Here is a 7,297-nt window from a genome sequence, read left to right on the forward strand (position 1 = left end):
AACATCCTGCTAAGTGAAATAAGTCAAGGGTAAAATGTTTTCTCTAATATGTGAGAGCTGGAATAAAATAAGCAGAGAGAGAGAGAGAGAGAGAGAGAGAGAGAGAGAGAGAGAGAGAGAGAGAACACCATGAAAATGGAAGGGAGATCAATGGAGTGTAGAAGGGGGATAAATGGGGAGTGGAGAGGAACAGGAAATAGGAGGAACAAGGGAATGAGGCTGACCAAATTGTGCAGTGTGCATATGTGAATTTATCATGGTGAACTACACCTTTATATATACCTATAAAGTATCAATTTATGGAAAAAAATAGATGCAGGAATAGATGCCAGTGGAGTAGAAGAATGGGAATGGAGTGGGAAGTGGAGGGAGGAGGTAATGTGGAACAAATTGTATTCCAGGCATGTGGGCTGCTGTCAGAATGAACCCACTATTATATATACCTATGATTCACTTTAAAAAAAACATTTAAAATATAATTGAAGAGATAAACCATCTTCATGGAGAAGACTCAATATTGAATAGATGTAAGGTTTGGGTTTTTTCCAAATTCTTCCAAGATTTAGTGCATTTCTAATAAGATAGCAGCAGAGCTCTTTTAAAACTTAAAATCATGATTCTAATTTCTAGTACAGTAAAATTATTATAGTTTATAAATCATATTTTTTATGAAGAGCTGAAAGAGTGCAAAGGCTTCAAACATAATGAAATAATAAGGAGGGAAGCGGTAGTTATCCTGATTTGATGATTATACACTGTATACATATATTGGTGCCACACTGTACCTCATAAACATGTATAATTATTACATGTTAGTTATAAAGAAAATAAAACATTTGAAAAATAAATGTGTAAATGTTAGAATTAGCCAAAATGTTTCTAAAGCACAAATGATGGGCAAGAATGCCCACACTAGCAGATTTCAACATTTATTTTAAAACTTAATTCAACAAATCTAGTATTTGTGTAGAAATAAATTGATTGAATAGTGAATGTATTAAAATGATATTCTGAGAATGTCAACTTGGTATATTACTGATGAGAAACTTGGTATATTACTGATGCATTAAATAGGTGGATTTTGGATATATATAAATATTTTTTTTCTTCATACATGAAAATTGAAATATGATTCTTATCTGCTTCATACATAAAAGTCAGCACCAGTTTTAGCTACAGATATAAAATAAATCTTAGAAGTTTTATGACAGAGGACACTTTCGAATGATTTCAAAAGTGGATGTCATAAACTAATAGGTTGAGTTTTATTAAAGTTAAGAATGACTATTCATTAACATTTTATGAAGAGAGTGACAAGCAATTACAGACTGAAAGAAGATGATTGTGGAACCTATTCTCTAATGAGAGTTACTGTCCAAAATATAAAAGGAAATCCTATAAATAAATAAGCAAAAGGTGATAGTTCAAACAATGGGCAGAAATTCTGAACAGACATTTTTGGGCAGAGGGAATGCGGATGTTCAATAAATCTTTATTGAGATGCTCAAAATCACCAGCAGTCAGTGTAATGTGAATTTAAAACACTTCACTGCTTCTTGTGTTTAGAGTGAGCAAAATTTTAAGTGACAACATCTCAAGAGATGCTACCAAGAGATCAGTGCCCTCTTCTTGTGTGGATGCAAACTGTAACAAGAAACTGAAGTGAGGTGCTAGAGCACGGTTTAAAATGATCCGCAAAATTCTACTCCTAAGTGAGATTCTTGCACATGTTCCACGTATCATCTTTTAGGGTAGTGAGAAAACTGAAACAAATAAAATGCCCACAGAAGAAGGGAGCATAAACAGATTGTCATGTGTTCAAGTGATGGAATATTATGCAACAGTAACAACAAATCAAATATGACCACATGAACAAAGGTAGATAAATGGCCCAAAAACTATTTTAAAATTTTGCAAAAGAATGATCCACAGAAAGGCTAATGTTTCTATAAAGTTCAGAACACTTCAAAATGAATAATATGCTTTTAGGACTAAATGAATATATCTGCAGCAGTAGAAATATAAACTTGCAGTTCAGGGGGAAAGGCAAGGTAGCAGAATCACAAAGCCCTCCTAGGAAGCTCATAAATTATTACTAATGTGCTATTTGTTAAGCTGGAAGTGTGTAGATGAGTGTTCATTCTATCATTAGTCTTCATAACTTAGATAAACTTCATATCTCAAATATAAGAAAAATATTAGGGCCAGACTCTGCCTCTTGTGTATTAACTCAGCTATTAATAATTTTTCCATTCATCTTATATTTGTTCCTTATTTCATGTAACAGGCACTACAAAAACTAATATTGAATAAAAGTGCTTCTGAGAGAGAGGGAAAGAAAACAAAATTTGCTATCTCTTTGCTTGCTTTACCATTATTGATGAGGCTAATTGTAACATTGTTTGAAAATAATATGTAAAATTCCTGTCTTGTTTTATATTTCTTCTAGTACTGGAATAAAATGATTTTATTGTATTTCATCCCTAGAAATTAATTGCTCACACATCTTTCCACATCAGGTGGGCAGCAGAAACTGTACACGGCATTCATAATTTAACACAGGGGATCTTGCATCTTTGGATGCCTCTCTCCCTTGTGAGTATCTGCAAGCTGGAATATTTCAAAATGATATCCCCAAAGAACAAATAAAATTCAGAGCACTCTGAAATGTTGTCTTTGTTTTCCATTCTGGATCTTAATTTCTCAATGCCACATCAATGTCACTTTTTAGATGACAGGAAGATTAATGGTAAACATCACACATACTTTTTGTTAGACCATTGGTCATAGAGGCTCATCGTGACTTGGCTTATTTGATAATCAAGACAAAATTTGACACTAGCAAGATTTATCTGAAGATGTACTTTCTAAGAGAAGTAACTTGACCCAAGTGATGACAGGGAATATGCATATTTTTGACTTAAAGGTTTGATCCCTGAGATTTATGACAAGCTCAAAGCAATTCACATCAACATCATCCAACAGCTTTCAAGGAGAAAATTCAGAATCTCCAGAGGACCAATTTTCTATTTTTAATATTTATCTGAATTGACAACTTAGGAGTAACTTTCTCTGAAATCTGTTAAAAATTCCAAACCAGATTCTTCATTATTATCACTATAGACTCTCTACGATATTGACAACTAAAATTAAACATGGTATATGCTTCAACATTATGTTAACATTGGTGAAAATATCAGCTAGCTAGTTCTTAGGTAATCTCTATCACATCTTTCATGGTTGGCAAAAAAATAATATTCTTACGTATTCAATTGAACACAAAATAGAAAATACAAAAGATTAAAATACCATCCAAGGCAATTAACTTAGAAGTTTCCTTAGTGCAAATAGCACTACACCAATGCTCATTTGATTCTGAATTTAGAATCTGACAATATTTTTGTAGTGATTTAAAAGAGAAACACCTTTGAAAAATATGTGCTATACCTTCTTCAGTCACTTAGCAATGATGAATCAACAATGTTATTCTTCTGCTTTGTTTATTTTTATTAATAATATTTAAAAACAATGAAAAATGCATGTTTTTATTTTAGAAAAATCCTGAGAGATTTACAAAAACAAACAAACCTACACTGGAACTAAGTAAATTTAGCAAGGTTGCAATATGCTAGCCCAACATCCAAATACCAACTGTAATTCTATGTAGAACTAACCAAAAACTTGAAAATATAGTAAAAATATCATTATAAATGATAGCAAGAATATTAAATATTTTAAAATAATTTTCATAGAATATGTATAATGCACATACATTTAAAACTGAACAAAATGCTGAAATAAATAAAAAGAAATAAATTAATATACCATGTTCATAGATGATGGTTCACTATTGATAGACATCAGTTCTATTTAAATCACTCTATTCATATTCACTTCACCTCAGTAAAAATCCTGGTATTTTTGTAGATATTAACAAACTAATTACACAAAAAATATTGACATGCAAACAGTCAAAAATAAACACAAGTCTCAAATAATACACACACACCAGAAATGCCAAAATAATATTGATAAATGAAAAGTGTGAGAAATTGAGCAACTTGATTCCAAGAATTAATAGAAAGCAATAGTGATCAAGACCTAAGTACTAGTCTATGTGGAGACAAATAGATCAATGTAGTAGAACTGAGAGTTGAGAGGCACATATATCTAGTCAATTGATTTTCACAGTAGCAAAAAAGTTAATTCAGTTGGAGAAAGGAAAACTGTTTTCAATTTGTTTCGGAAAAAGAAGAGGGATTTTTATTCCTGTCTCACACTATATACAAAAATTTAATTTAAGACATCACAGATATAACTATAAAAGCTAAAATTATGAAACTGCTATAAATAGATCTGAGAATGCTTCTATGACTGGAAATAGGCAATAGCTTTTAAGACAAGGCATAAAATCATAATTAAAGAAGAAAAAATGATAAATTAGACTTTATCAAAGTTTAACATATTTACTATTCAAAAAACTAAGAAAATGAATAGGCAAGCTGCAAGTGGCAATTTTTGCAATACCAATATTTTAGAAAGGGTTTGTATCAAACACACACACACAAACACACACATACACAATTTCTACAACTCATTAGCAAGAAGACAAATATGATAAAAATTGACAAAATAATCTAGCAGCTAATTTAGAAAAGACAATAACTATCAATATACATATAAAAAGGAGCTTAACATTATTAATGCCCATAAAAAACAACAATTTAAATAAAACACAACATCATTAGATTGCGCATTGGAATGGTCAAAATTCTTTTTAAAAAAAACTGAAATATCGGGCTGGGGATGTGGCTCAAGGGGTAGCGCGCTCACCTGGCATGCGTGAGGCCTGGGTTCGATCCTCAGCACCACATACAAAGATGTTATGTCCGCCAAAAAACTAAAAAATAAATATTAAAAATTCTCTCTCTCTCTCTCTCTCTCTCTCTCTCTTAAAAAAAAACCTGAAATATCAAATTGAGGGATGTATAGCAGCAAGAACTCCCAGACTTTGCTTATATAAATTTAATTGCAATTAACTAGAGAAGTAAATTTTAGGGCTTCATTTTAAAAGTAGGTTGACTAGATAGCGACATCCAACAACAACAACAAAAAGAATAGAAGAAAGCACTCTAAATGTTTTTTTACCACAAATAAGTGCAAAATTTTGGAGGATAAACTTGCTGACCCTGTTTGAACACTATACGATATATGTGTGTGACAAAACACCACAGGGTACTACTTCAAAATTTACAATTCTGTGTATCAATTTTAGAAATCAATGAGTATAAAACAATATTTTCACTTCAAAAAGCAGCTTATGAGAGGTAAAGTGAGAAGGAGGTGGATATTGAGAGAATCAGGAGGAAGGAGAAAAAAATGGCACCTACAGATTACAGTAGCACAGCCTCGCGGCGGCCCAGCAGGTGTACAGAGCTAACAGCCCCAGCCAACTCAAGGACAGGCGCAGACCACTCAGGATTATGAGCAACAAAGCTAAGAAACTTGTGGACAGCCGACTGATGTCAGTTAAACCCAGGCTCAGACCTCGGCTACCTATGGGCAGCCTATATATGCAAATTGAGATGGACAGCCTCTCACTGGTTATACTACCCCAACTGCCCCTCAGACACAGCCAGGCTGTCCAGGGGTATGACACTGGCTCAGGACACCACCTAGGCCTTCTATGCAGCTCAGTCTGCATGTGGCACTCAGTCTGGTTACCCAGCTTATAGTCAGGAGTCAGCAGCCACAACATCTATAAGAACTCAGGATTGTGACAAGCCCACTGAGACCAGTCAACCTCAGTCTAGCACAGGGGATTACAATCACCCTCGCCTAGGATAGGGACAGAGTGACTGTAGTTCCTGGAGCTACCCCATGCACCTAGACACCACACCTCCATCTTATCCTCCTACCAGCTATTCCTCTATACAGCCGACTAGTTATGATCCATGCAGGTACTTCCAGCAGAGCATCTATGGGCAACTAAGCAGCTATGGACAGCACAGTAGCTATGGGCAAGAACCTCCCACTAGTTACTCCACCCCAGATTGAATCCTACAGCCAGGCTCCAGGTGAACACAACCCACAGAGCAACAGCTACGGAAAGCAGAGTTCATTGCAGCAGGACCACCCAGTAGCATCGGTGTTTATGGGTGGAGTCTGGAAAATTTTCCCGGCCAGAAGAAAAGGGGAGCATAAGTGGCCCCAATAACCAGGGCAGGGAAAGAGGAGGATTTACTTGTAGAGGCACAAGCAGTGATAGGTGGAGAGGAGGATGTAGTGGCATGGATGCTGCATTGTGGTGGCTTCAGTAAGCCCAGTCGACCTATGGATGATGGACCAGACCTTGACCTTGACCCTCATGGAGACTGACATCATCAGTGCAGTTTATGTGCAAGGATTAAATGACATATGACTCTTGCTGGTCTGGCAGAATTATTTAAGCAGTGTGGGGTTGTTAAGAGGAACGAAAGACTGGGTGACCCGTGATCCAGATCCACCCGGGCAAGGAAACAGAAAAGCCCAGAGGTGATGTCACAGTGTCCTTTGAAGACCCACTAACTGCCAAGACTGCTGTGGAGTGGTTTGATGGAAAAGATTTTCAAGGGAACAAACCGAGAGTCTCTCTTGCTCAAAAGAAGTCTTCACAGAACAGTATATTCCCTGAGGACAGAGGATGCCACCACCACTCCATGGAGTCATAGGAGGTCCAGGTGCCCTGGACCTTCTCCCTGGACCTCTGATGCAGATGGGAGAGAGAGAGGTGGATGTGGTCATGGAGGACCAAGAGAAGTGAATGAAGGAGAGCAGCATCAGAAATGGAGAGACCGGCCCTCCTGAACACAGAGACCCTGGAGAGCTGCATGGATCACCAGATTGATATTTATCTATTTATCTATTTATTTATACTGGGGACTTAAACCAGGGGTGCTTTTTACCACTGAGTCATATCCCTAGCCCTTTTATTTTTATTTAGAGACAGGTCTCACTAAATTGCTTAGGGCCTCACTAAGCTGCTGAGACTAACTTTGAACTTGTGATCCTCCTGCCTCAGCCTCCCAAGTCTCTGTGATTACAAGTGTACACCAGATTTATTTTTTAAACCAGAAAATTCTTTAAATTTATAGTGCTTTATTTATAATGTTGGCCACAACATTATGAGTTTTCCTTGTCTCTACTTGAATTTTTCACCATTCCTAAATAACCATTAAAACAAGTTAAATGGTAGTATGTTGAGTTTCTTTACACCTCCCCCCCTTTTTTAAAGATGCTTGTTTAACTAGATTTAACA

At 35.8% G+C, this 7,297-nt stretch overlaps 1 pseudogene; it reads left to right on the forward strand.

The window, feature by feature from the left end:
* Nucleotides 1–5,379: 5,379 nt before the first annotated feature.
* On the forward strand, nucleotides 5,380–6,710 carry LOC101970334 (RNA-binding protein EWS pseudogene; annotated as a pseudogene).
* Nucleotides 6,711–7,297: the final 587 nt, after the last annotated feature.

This window comes from Ictidomys tridecemlineatus, chromosome 13 (genome assembly GCF_052094955.1).
Source record: "Ictidomys tridecemlineatus isolate mIctTri1 chromosome 13, mIctTri1.hap1, whole genome shotgun sequence".
In the NCBI taxonomy this organism is placed as follows: Eukaryota; Metazoa; Chordata; class Mammalia; order Rodentia; family Sciuridae; genus Ictidomys; species Ictidomys tridecemlineatus.